Source organism: Oncorhynchus keta, chromosome 7 (genome assembly GCF_023373465.1).
Source record: "Oncorhynchus keta strain PuntledgeMale-10-30-2019 chromosome 7, Oket_V2, whole genome shotgun sequence".
Taxonomy (NCBI): domain Eukaryota; kingdom Metazoa; phylum Chordata; class Actinopteri; order Salmoniformes; family Salmonidae; genus Oncorhynchus; species Oncorhynchus keta.
Genome location: NC_068427.1, coordinates 10,151,638 through 10,164,851, shown reverse-complemented (window position 1 = coordinate 10,164,851; position 13,214 = coordinate 10,151,638).

The window sequence follows — 13,214 nt, the reverse complement described above, 5'->3', positions numbered from 1 at the left end:
AGCTATTGGGAGAGGGCGCAGCAGAGCAAGTTGCACAACCCAGTTTGCAATGACCTGCGCTGTTGGAGGTCGGAGCTTAAGAATTTCACTGTATCCTGCAATTTACACCCTGTGCTTGTGACTAATAAACTCATCTAATCATCTAATCAAACCTAAACTTCTCATTTCCTCTATCCTAAAACCAATGCACCAAGGGGCTGATCCTGACTTACGAAATGCATGACCTTTTTATGCATTTTGATTTAGGCACTTCTCAGTATTTGGTATTCAGACTTACCCGATGCACATAAAGGCCTTACTGATGTGGCTCCCTTGGGCACCCACAGGGTGGCCTACCAATTTGATCAAGGAGTTTTTCTTTAATTGTTTTTCTGTTAATTTATCTAAACCAATCCCTTTGCTTAGGTTAAATGTTTACATTTTTTTTACAAAGATAAATACTGTCTACCATTAATTTGAATTTGATCGGCACATTAGAATGTAGCCTATGAATGCGTTCAGAACGGAGCTCAATGAAGGACAGCCATCAAAACATATGCATATTTATCTCTGTTTTTGAACTCGTGTAGATAAAAAAAACTCAGAAATGTCACAATTTGTATGTTTTAGATAGGTTTTCATGAACCCTATGTAACCTCCGGGAAAAATAGATCCCAGGTGCACAATTGTCCCAGCGTCATCTGGATTCGGGAAGGGTTTGGACGAGCAGATTTCCTTGGCTCATTGTGCTCTAGCGACACCCTGTGGCGGGCCGGGTGCCTGCAATCTGACTTCGGTCGTCAGTTGTACAGTGTTTCCACAAATACATTGTTGCGGCTGGCTTTCGGATTAAGCGAGCAGTGTAGAAGAAGTGGTACGGCTTGGCAGGTCATGTTTTGGAGGAAGCATGGCTCTCGACCTTTGCCTCTCCCGAGTCCGTTGGGGAGTTACAGCGATGAAACAAGAGTGTAACGTCCAATTGGATATCAAGAAAAAGGGGGTTAAAAAAAACTCCATAATGATTTAATGAACCTACATGTCCATTGTTTTTACATTAACCTGTAAAACTCTGCCCCTTCTGGTGGCATTTTCTAAATGATGCATGACATTGAATACTACCCTCATTTCGGTTTCAGAAATACAAACAACAAGAGATTTGAAAGTCTAGGTTTGAGATAAAATATGTCACCAATTACTGTGCCAAAAGGATAAAAATGAAATACAAATAATTTCTCGTCTTACAGGAATCATATACCATATGAGAAAGCTGAAGTCTCTACCTTTCGATCCATTGATGCAAATACACTGAGTGTACAAAACATTAAGAACACCTTCCCTCCGTTAAGTTGCACCCCTCCCTTCGTTTTGCCCTCAGCACAGCCTAAATTTGTTGGGGCGTGGATTCCACAAGGTATCAAAAGCGTTCTACAGGGATGTTGGGCCATACGGACTCAACTGCTTTTTACAGTTGTGCTTTTCCAACAGTCTTGCTGAGGACTTGTTGGCTGCTTTTCCTTCTCTGCGATCCAAATGATCCCAAACCATCTCAATTGGTTTGAGGTTGGGTGATTGTGGAGGCCCTCCATCAATCTAATTATTGGTCAAATAGCCCTTATACAGTCTGGAAGTGTTTTGGGTCACTGTCCTGTTGAAAAACAATTGATAGTCAGATGGGATGGTGTAGAATGCAGAATGCTGTGGTAGCCATGGTGGTTAAGTGTGCCTTGAATTGTAAATAAATCACAGACAGTGTAACCAGTAAAGCACCCCCACACCATCACATCTCCTCCTACATGGTTAACGGTGGGAACCACACATGTAGAGATCATCCGTTCACCTACTCTGCATCTCACAAAGACACAGCGGTTGGAACCAAAAATCTCAAATTTGGACTCATCAGACCAAAGAACAGATTTCCACTGGTCTAATGTCCATTGCTTGTGTTTCTTGGCCCAAACAAGTCTCTTCTTCTTATTGCTGTCCTTTAGTAGTGGTTTCTTTGCAGAAAAATCGACCATGAATGCCTGATTCACGCAGTCTCCTCTGAACAGTTGATGTTGAGGTGTGTCTGTTACTTGAACCCTGTGAAGCATTTATTTGGGCTGCAATTTCAGAGGCTGGTAACTCTAATGAACTTATCATCTGCAGCAGAGGTAACTCTGGGACTTTGTTTTCTGTGGCGGTCCTCATGAGAGGCAGTTTCATCATAGCGCTTGATGGTTTTTGCTTCTGCACTTGAAGAAACTTTCAAAATCCTTGACATTTTCTAGATTGACTGACCCTCTTAAAGTAATGATGGACTGTTGTTTCTCTTTGCTTATTTGAGCTGTTCTTGTCATAATTTGGACTTGGTCTTTTACCAAATAGGGCTATCTTCTGCATACTCACCCACCTTGTCACAACAAAACTGATTGGATCAAACGCATACATTTTTAAGAAGGCACATCTGTTAATTGAACTGAAGTCCAGGTGACTACCTCATGAAGCTGGTTGAGAGAATGCCAAGAATGTGCAAAGCTGTCATCAAGGCAAAGGGTGGCTACTTTGAAGAATCTCAAATATAAAATCATAATTTGATTTGTTTAACACCTTTTTGGTTACTACATGATTCCAAATGTATTATTTCATAGTTTTGATGTCTTCACTAGTATTCTACAATGTAGAAAATAGTACAAATTAAGAAAAAACCTTGAATGAGTAGGTGTGTCCAATCGTTTGACTGGTACGGTATATATTTCACTGTGACCTGCTGCAGACTGTCAGGCAGTGCGGCAGGCTGTTGCTGAGTGAGTGGTGGGGAGGGCAGGAGGCGTGTGTCTGTTAAGAGAGCACGACAGATATTGTTTTATGGGTCTGAGAATTCCCTCACGTGGTTCTTTTTATGGGGACATTAAATGTGGAGAATGAACCATTTGCCTCTGTTGGCCATCAAGTTGCCTATTCATTTATATGCCATTGAAAGCTACCATTTGATACTAAATATGTTGAAATTACGATTGTGTATCTTACCTGGAGCTGGAAAACCAACGCGTCTTTAATTGGTGTTTAACACAAGCAATTCTTACCTCGAAATCGCTTCGCTATTCATGTTGAATAAATGTGTCTGTTAATTTGAACTAAGCAAGCTGCTAAATCGTTCAATTTATATCTTGCCTACATCTTGTCTAGGCTACTGTAAACAATCTGAAATTAGATGTAGGCTTATCAGGGCCTATTGTAATGACAAATCAATCTCGTAAATGGGACATTTATAACGGTTTTTAATCTAAACCTCACATAATAACAGCACAATTGTCAGAAAATAGCCTAACAGTGTCACGGGCGTCCTCCTCTTCATCTGAAGAGGAGAGGCGAGAAGGATCGGAGGAACAAAATGCGGCGTGGTATGTGTTCATGATGAAATTTAATAAAGAAAACACTGAACACTGAAACACTATACAAAACAATAAACAAATAACGACCGTGAAGCTAAATGAGAACTGTGATGACACAAGCAATCAACATAGACAATCACCCACAAACAAACCCAGGCTACCTAAGTATGATTCTCAATCAGAGACAACTAATGATACCTGCCTCTGATTGAGAACCATACTAGGCCGAAACATACAAATCCCCAAATCATAGAAAAACAAACATAGACTGCCCACCCAACTCACGCCCTGACCATACTAAATAAATACAAAACAAAGGAAACAAAGGTCAGAACGTGACAAACAGTTTTTTTTATGTTTGTCCAAGTTTTTCATACTCAGAGATTGAGATCCCCTGTCCAACTTTCATCACTCAAGCTCTCCTGTCAAATTTATCCATAGTTATGCACATGCTCAAAGGGGATTTATTTACAATTATAAACTTGGTTCAAGCTCTGAGTGCTGATTGGCTGAAAGCCATGGTATACCGTAGTATATCAGATCACCACTGAACAAAGAAAGCGTCAGGTTCAAGGATAGATGGGCCAGTACCTGAAAGGTTGCTGGTTGAAATACCAGAGACTGCGATTTATAAAAAGTTGTTGTGTCCTTCAGCAAGGCACTTAACCACCAATTGCTCCATGGTTGCCTACGCAAGCACTTTGAGAATTGGGATATGTCAAAAATAACACATTTCGAATGCACTTGTGTGTTTATGGACCAATATCAACAATTGTTATTATCATTAGAGCATGTCATTTGTGGTTACAATCAACACATTGTTGTGGAATATTAGATCCAAAGAGTAAGGCAGAGACTATTTAATTGTATAATAGAATAATATTTAATACAAGCAGCTGCGGGGGAGATCTACCTCTGATTTCACAGGAAAGAACTCAAATAATAAATGGTTACATGTCCCTTATATAGTGGGAGGTGATAATAAAATCATATTGCTACACAACAGTTCTTTCAATACAAGCAACCGTTCCGGAACACAATGGCCTTGTGTTAGGGTGCACAGATAGCAGAAGTCTATGAAAGGCATAACATCACAGTACAACACAGAACATATCCCTTGAGAACTGACAACAGATCCCCCCCACCACAAATTCTGCCACCACAGCATGTAGTTCCTTTCACAGAGTTTTGGCGCCATGCCTACATGTCAAAGGAATAGAGAATACCAGAGTCCTTGTATTTTCCTTTCTCTGGCTCTGAAATGGAAGTAGGACAATACAGATTGGAATATTCACATGTTTGAACACAAAAACACACTGGGAATAGTGAACATGTCAACAAATAGGTAAAAATAATAAAACGTTGTGCAATCACTTGTCAATATAGGTCGATGTGGATGGTGGGGGGGGTGTTCCCTCCCTCTGCTGTTTCCTGAAGTCCACGATCATCTCCTTTGTTTTGTTCACGTTGAGTGAGAGGTTATTTTCCTGGCACCACACTCTGAGGGCCCTCACCTCCTCCCTGTAGGCCATCATGTCGTTGTTGGTTATCAGGCCTACCACTGTAGTGTTGTCTGCCAATTTGATGATTGAGTTGGAAGCGTGCATGGCCACGCAGTCATTGGTGAACAGGAAGTACAGGTTAGGGCTGAGAACGCACCCTTGTGGGGCCCCAGTGTTGAGGATCAGCTGGGTGGAGATGTTGTTTCCTACCTTCACCATCTGGGGGAGGCCATTCAGAAAGTCCAGGACCCAATTGCACAGGGCGGGGTCGAGACCCAGGGTCTCGAGCTTAATGACGAGTTTGGAGGGTACTATGGTGTTAAATCCTGAGCTGTAGTCAATGAACAGCATTCTTACATAGGTGTTCCTCTTGTCCAGATGGGATAGGGAAGTGTGCAGAGTGATGGCGATTCCATCGTCAGTGGACCTATTTGGGCGGTAAGGAAATTGGATTGGGTATCGGGTATCAGGTAGGGTGGAGGTGATATGATTCTTGACTAGTCTCTCAAAGCACTTCCTGATGACAGCAGTGAGTGCAATGGGGTGATAGTCATTTAGTTTAGTTACCTTAGCTTTTTGGGGAACAGGAATAATGGTGGCCATCTTGAAGCATGTGGGGACAACAGACTGGGATTGGTTGAATATGTCCGTAAACACACCAGCCAGCTGGTCTGCGCATGCTCTGAGGACGCGGCTAGGGATGCCGTCTGGTCCGGCGGCCTTGTGAGGGTTAAACGGTTTAAATGTTTTACTCACATTGGCCACGGAGAAGGAGAGTCCACACGCTTTGGTAGTGGGCCGTGTCAGTGGCACTGTATTGTCCTCAAAGCGAGCAAAGAAGATGTTTAATTTGTCTGGGAGTAAGACGTCGAAGTCCACGACGGGGCTGGTTTTCTTTTTGTAATCCGTGATTGACTGTAGACCCTGCCACATACGTCCTGTGTTTGAGCCGTTGAATTGTGACTCTACTTTGTCTATTCGGTTGTTTGATTGCCTTGAGTTGTGAATAGCTGCACTGTTTGTATTCGGTCATGTTTCTGGTCGCCTTGCCATGATTTAAAGCGGTGGTTCGCGCGTTCAGTTTTGCGTGAATATTGCCATCAATCAACGGTTTCTGGTTAGGGAAGGTTGTAATAGTCACAGAGGGTACGACATCGCCGATGCACTTGCTAATAAAGTCGCTCACCGAGTCAGCATATACATCAATGTTGTTGTATGAGGCTATCCGGAACATATCCCAGTTCACGTGATCGAAGAAATCTTGAAGCGTGGAATCTGATTGGTCAGACCAGCGTTGTATTGACCTGAGCACGGGCGTTTCCTGTTTTAGTTTCTGTCTATAGGCTGGGAGCAACAAACTGGAGTCATGGTCAGACTTGCCGAAGTCAGGGTGGGGGAGGGCTATGAATGCATTGCGAAAGTTTGAGTAGCAATGATCCAGAATGCTACCAGCTGATGTCGCACATTTGATATGCTGATAGAATTGAGGTATTGTTCTTAGGTTAGCTTTGTTAAAATCCCCAGCTACAATAAATGCAGCTTCAGGATGTATGTGTCACGTCCTGACCTTAGTTCCTTTTTTATGTCTCTATTTTAGTTTGGTCAGGGCGTGAGTTGGGTGGGCATTCTATATGTTGTTCTATGTTTTTGTATTTCTGTGTTTGGCCTAGTATGGTTCCCGATCAGAGGCAGCTGTTTATCGTTGTCTCTGATTGAGAACCATACTTAGGCAACCTGTTTTACCACTATGGGTTGTGGGAAGTTATTTTCTGTTTAGTGTGTGTTGCACCTGACAGAGCTGTTTCGGTTGTGCCTTTTGTTACTTTGTTATCTAGTGTTCAGTTATATTTAATAAAATGCCGAACATGTACCACGCTGCACCTTGGTCCTCACCTTCTTCCACCAACGACAATCATTACAGAACTACCCACCACAACCGGACCAAGCAGCCTGGTAACCAGGAGCAGAGGGTTCTGGACTCCTGGACTTGGGAGGAGATACTGGAAGGCAAGGGACCCTGGGCACAGGCTGGGGAATATCGCCGCCCCAAGGAAGAACTGGAGGCAGCGAAAGCTGAGTGGCGGTGATATGAGGTAAGGCAGCGCAACAGGCATAAGAGGCAGCCCCCCCCCAAAAAAAATTGAGCCAACTCCCGTGCTTACCGGAAGAAGCGCAGTACTAGTCAGGCACCGTGTTATGCGGTCAAGAGCACGGTGTCACTAGTACGCGCTCATAGCCCGGTGCGCTATAGGCCAGCCCCCCGCAAGTGCTATGCGAGAGTGGGCATCCAGCCAGGGCGTGTTGTGCCAGCTCACCTGACAGTACCCCCGCCCCCCCCCAAAGGTGCGGACTCCGGCCGCAAAACCTAAACCCATAGGGGAGGGTCAGGATGGGCATCTGTCAGCGGAGGCGGCTCTGGCGCGGGACGTGGACCCCACTCCACCATAGTCTTGGCCCACTTAAGTGGCGCCTTTGGAGCGGTGACCCTCGCCGCTCACCTCGGACTGGGGACCCTTGCAGCGGGCCCCAAATAGACAGGAGACTCCGGTTGTGCCGGAGTGAAGGGCGACACCGGCATCTCCGGAGTGAAGGGCAACTCCGGCAGCTCCGGAGTGACGGGCGGCTTTGACAGCTCCTGACTGACGGGCGGCTCCGGCAGCTCCTGACTGACGTGCGGCTCCGGCAGCTCCTGACTGATGGCCGTCCCGGAGACACAGCACCTAGTGCCGGCCAAGGATACCCTGGGCCGAAATGGCGTACCGTTTTCACCTGGTTGGTGAATAAAGAAGTAGCGCTACTCTGAACTCTCTGTCTCCTGCGTCTGACTCCTTCCTCCACTACACCCCGGGCATTACAGAATCCCGCACCCCCAGCAGGAGCAGCTGCCAACCCCCTCCCATCGATGGAGGAACGTGTCCTCCACCACACCACCGTCCTCCATCGGATCGGATCCGCCATGGACCAAATGATGGAGAGAATGGACCGATGGGAGAGGAGTGGTCTCCTCTCGCCACCTTCGGCTTCCCCAGCTCAGGATAACCCTTCTCCTCTCTCCCCATCCCCCGGCTCCAGCGCTCTCCGTCTTGCACTCCCGAGGGATTATGATAGAGCGGTGGCAGGGTGTCAGGGGTTCTTACTCCAACTAGAACTGTACCTGCCGACCATGAGACTCACTCCCTCGGGAGCGGAGAGGGTGAGTGTCCTCGTCTCCTGCCTGACGGGTTGTGCTCTGGAGTGGGCAAACGCGGTCTGAAATGGCCCAGACTCAGCGAAGGAGCACTACACCGGAATTCACCCGGGAGAGCGACTGTTCCACCTAAGGCAGGAGAAGAGGAGCACCCGGGATTACGCGCTGGAGATCCAGACCTTGGCCACTGGGTCTGGGTGGAACGACAGGGCCCTTATAGACCACTACCGGTGTAGTCTCCGGGAGGACGTCCGCAGGGAGCTAGCGTGTCGGGACACCACTCTCTCCCTCGATGAACTAATTGACATGTCTATCTGTCTGGACAATCTGCTGACTGCCCGCGGGCGTTCAGAGAGGGTCCTGTGCGTTCAACCACCCAGCACCCCCGCTCCCATTCCGATGGAGTTGGGAGGGGCCGTGCCAAGGGGTACCGGAGGAGGAGGCTCCCCCTGCACCAGCTGTGGTCGGAGAGGACACACGGCCGATTGGTGCTGTGGGGGCCCGTCTGGGAGTCGAGATGACAGGTGGAACGCTTCTCGGTCACCCCAGGTGAGTCAGCACCAAACTCACCCAGAACCCCCTGTTGGTCACATGTTTGTCTTGATTTTTTTCCTTGATTTTTTCCCCCTCTTCCCAGCATAAGGCGCTAGTCGATTCAGGTGCAGCTGGGAACTTTATGGATCACGGACTCGCCATCAAGCTGAGTGTTCCGCTTGTGCCGATAGATTCTCCCTTTCCCAGGGTCAGGGTTGGTCAGGGAGGCCACGGTTCCACTGGACATGGTGACACAGGGGAATCATAGGGAGCGTATAAGTCTCTTTATTATTGATTCACCTGTGTTTCCAGTGGTGCTGGGGATTCCCTGGCTGGCTCGGCACAATCCTAATTTTTCGTGGAGACAGGGGGTTCTCCAGGGGTGGTCAGAGGAGTGTTCTGGAAGGTGTCTGGGAGTTTCCATCGGTGCCACGTCGGTGGAGAGTCCAGACCAGGGTTCCACGGTGCGCATCCCCCCCGGATATGTCGATTTGGCAATCGATGGCAATCGATGAGTACCTCATCATGCCGTATAGGTTAAAGAATGCTCCAGCCGTCTTTCAATCCTTTGTAGACAAGATTCTCAGGGAGTGCGTGGTTGTTTATATCGATGACATTCTGATCTATTCCGCCACCCACGGCGCGCATGTGTCTCTGATACGCAAGGTGCTTGGTAGACTGCTGGAGCATGACCTATATGTAAAGGCTGAGAAGTGTGTGTTCTCCAAACGAGCCATCTCCTTCGTGGGTTATCACATTTCCATCTCGGGGGTGGTAATGGAGTGTGACCGCATTAAGGCCGTGCGTAATTGGCCGACTCCGACCACGGTAAAGGAGGTGCAGCAGTTTTTGGGGTTTGCCAATTACTACCGGAGGTTTATCCAGGGTTTTGGCCAGGTACCGGCTCCCATTACCTCACTGCTGAAGGGGTGCCCGGTGCGTTTGCAGGGGTCAGCAGAGGCGGACAGAGCCTTCAATAGGTTGAAGACGCTGTTCACGGATGCGCCCGTGTTGGCACACCCGGACCCCTCTCTAGCATTCATAGTGGAGGTGGACGTGTCCGAGGCTGGGGTGGGTGCCGTGCTATCACAGCGCTCGGATACGCCACTTAAAACTCAACCCCTGCACTTTTTTCCCGTGGAAGCTCAGTCCAGCGGAGCGTAACTATGACGTGGCGGACCAGGAGTTGTTAGCGGTGGTCAGGGCTCTGAGGATGTGGAGACACTGGCTTGTTAAGACACTAATAGCTTACAGACGGTAGGCAATTAAGGTCACAGTTATGAAAACTTAGGACACTAAAGAGATCTTTCTACTGACTCTGAAAAACACCAAAAGAAAGATGCCAAGGGTCTCATCTGCTCATCTGCGTGAATGTGCCTTATTCATGATGCAAGGAGGCATGAGGCCTGCAGATGTGGCCAGGAAAATAAAATGCAATGTCCTTACTGTGAGATGGCTAAGATAGCACTACAGGGAGACAGGACGGACAGCTGATCGTCCTCGCAGTGGCAGACCACGTGTAACAACACCTGCACAGGATCGGTACATCCGAACATCACACGTGCGGGACAGGTACAGGATGGCAACGACAACTGCCCAAGTTACACCAGGAACGCACAATCCCTCCATCAGTGTTCAGACTGTCCGCAATAGGCTGAGAGAGGCTGGACTGAGGGCTTGCAGGCCTGTTGTATAAGTCAAGTCCTCACCAGACATCACCGGCAGCAATGTCGCCTATGGGCACAAACCCACCATTGCTGGACCAGACAGGACTGGAAAAAAGTGCTCTTCACTGACGAGTCTCTGTTTTGTCTCACCAGGGGTGATGGTTGGATTTGCGTTTATAGTCGACGGAATGAGGCCTGTACTCTGGAGCGGGATCGATTTGGAGGGGGAGGGTCCGTCATGGTCTGGGGCGGTGTGTCACAGCATCATCGGATGGAGCTTGTTTAACTCTTTGAGTTACAGGGAAGACATCCTCCTCCCTCATGTGGTACCCTTCCTGCAGGCTCATCCTGACATGACCCTCCAGCATGACAATGCCACCAGCCATACTGCTCGTTCTGTGAATGATTTCCTGCAAGACAGGAATGTCAGTGTTCTGCCATGGCCAGCAAAGAACCCGGATCTCAATACCATTGAACACGTGTGGGACCTGTTGGATCGGGCTCGGGCTTTCCCCCCCAGAAATGACAAGGAACTTACCTTGGTGGAAGAGTAGGTTAACATCTCACAGCATGAACTGGCAAATCTGGTGCATTCCACGAGGAGGAGATGCACTGAAGTACTTAATCCAGCTGGTGGCCACACCAGATACTGACAGTTACTTTTGATTTTGACCCCCACTTTGTTCAGGGACACATTATTCCATTTCTGTTAATCTCATGTCTGTGGAACTTGTTCAGTTTATGTTTCAGTTGTTGAATCTTGTTATGTTCATAAAAATATTTACACATGTTAAGTTTTCTGAAAATAAAGGCAGTTGACAGTGAGAGAGAGTTTATTTTTTTGCTGAGTATATATTAGTACTGGAGACTACTCTCCGTCTCGGGTCTGGTCTCAAGACCACATATTGAGTGTCTTGGTGTCGGATACATTTTTGTACTTGGTCTAGACTTTCCCGAGACCAGCCGAGACCATCAGAGTAAAACAACTCATAATTGTCAGCTTCCATTCATTCAGAGTGTAAAACCGCTTCACCAGGCCAAATATATACATTAACAGGCAAAAGTTTGGACAAAGCATTCAAGGCTTTTTCTTATATTTTCTACATTGTAGAATAATAATGAAGACCTCAAAACTATGAAATAAAACATATGTAATCATGTCGTAACCAAAAGGTGTTAAACAAATCAAAATATATTTTTGATTCTTCAAAGTAGCCACCCTTTGCCTTGATGACAGCTTTACACACTTGGCATTCTCTCATGGCATTCCAGCTTCACCTGGAATGCTTTTCCAACAGTCTTGAAGGAGTTCCCACATATGCTGAGCACTTGTTGGCTGCTTTTCCTTCATTCGGCTGTACAACCCAAACCATCTCAATTTGTCAACTAGCCCTTACACAGCCTTGAGGTGTGTTGGGTCATTTTCCTGTTAAAAAACAAATGATAGTCCCACAAAGCGCAATCCAGATGGGATAGTGCATTGCTGCAGAATTCTGTGGTAGCCATACTGGTGTGCCTTGAATTCTAAATAAATCACCAACAGTGTCACCAGCAAAGCACCCCTACACCATCACCCCTCCGCCTCCATGCTTCACGGTGGGAACCACACATGTGGAGATCATCCGTTCACCTATTCTGCATCTCAGAAAGACACAGAAATTGGAACCAAAAATCTCAATCAGGGCAAAGCACAAATTTCCACCAGTCTAAGGTCCATTGCTTGTGTTTCTTGGCCCAAGCAAGTCTCTTCTTCTTTTTGGTGTCCTTTAGTAGTGATTTCTTTGCAGCAATTCAACCATGATGCCCTGATTCACACAGTCTCCTCTGAACAGCTGATGTTGAGATGTGTCTGTTACTAGAACTCTGTGAAGCATTTATTTGGGCTGCATTTTCTGAGACTGGTAAACTCTAATAAACTTATCCTCTGCATCAGAGATAAATCTGGGTCTTCCTTTCCTGTCCTCATGAGAGCCATTTTCATCGTAACGCTTGATGGTGTTCGCGACTGCACTTGAAGAAACTTTCAAAGTTCTTGAAATTAATCAGATTGACCTTCATGTCTTAAACTAATGATGGATTGTCATTTCTCTTTGCTTATTTGAGCTGTTCTTGCCATAATATGGACTTGGTATTTTACCTAATAGGGCTATCTTCTGTATAACACCCCTACTTTGTCACAAAACAACTGATTGGCGTTAAGAAGGAAAGAAATTCCACAAATTAACGTTGAACAAGGCACACCTGTTAATTGAAATGCATTCCAGGTGACTTCCTCATGAAGCTGGTTGAGAGAATGCCAAGAGTGTGGAAAGCTGTCATCAAAGCAATGAGTGGTTACTTTGAAGAATCTCAAACATAAAATATTTTTGATTTGTTTAAATACTTTTTGGGTTACTACATGATTCCATCTGTGTTATTTCATATCCCAACCAAAACCCATGGATTACCGACAACATCCACATCGAGCTAAAGGCTAGAGCTGCCGCTTTCAAGGAGCGGGACACTAATCCGGACGCTTATAAGAAATCCCGCTATGCCCTCAGACGAACCATCAAACAAGCGTCAATACAGGATTAAGATTGAATCCTACTACACCGGCTCTGATGCTCTTTGGACGTGGCAGGACTTGAAAACTATTACAGACTACAAAAGGAAACCCAGCCATGAGCTGCCCAGTGACGCGAGCCTACCAGATGAGCTAAATGCCTTTTATGCTCGCTTCGAGGCAAGCAATACTTAAGCATGGATGAGAGCACCAGGTGTTCTAGAGAACTGTGTGATAATGCACTTTGGCAGCGATTACAGCCTCGAGTCTTCTTGAGTATGATGCTACAACTTGGCACACCTGTATTTGGGGAGTTTCTCCCATTCTTCTCTGTAGATCCTCTCAAGCTCTGTCAGGTTGGAGGGGGAGCGTCGCTGCACAGCTATTTTCAGGTCTCTCTAGAGATGTTAGATCAAGTCCGGGCTC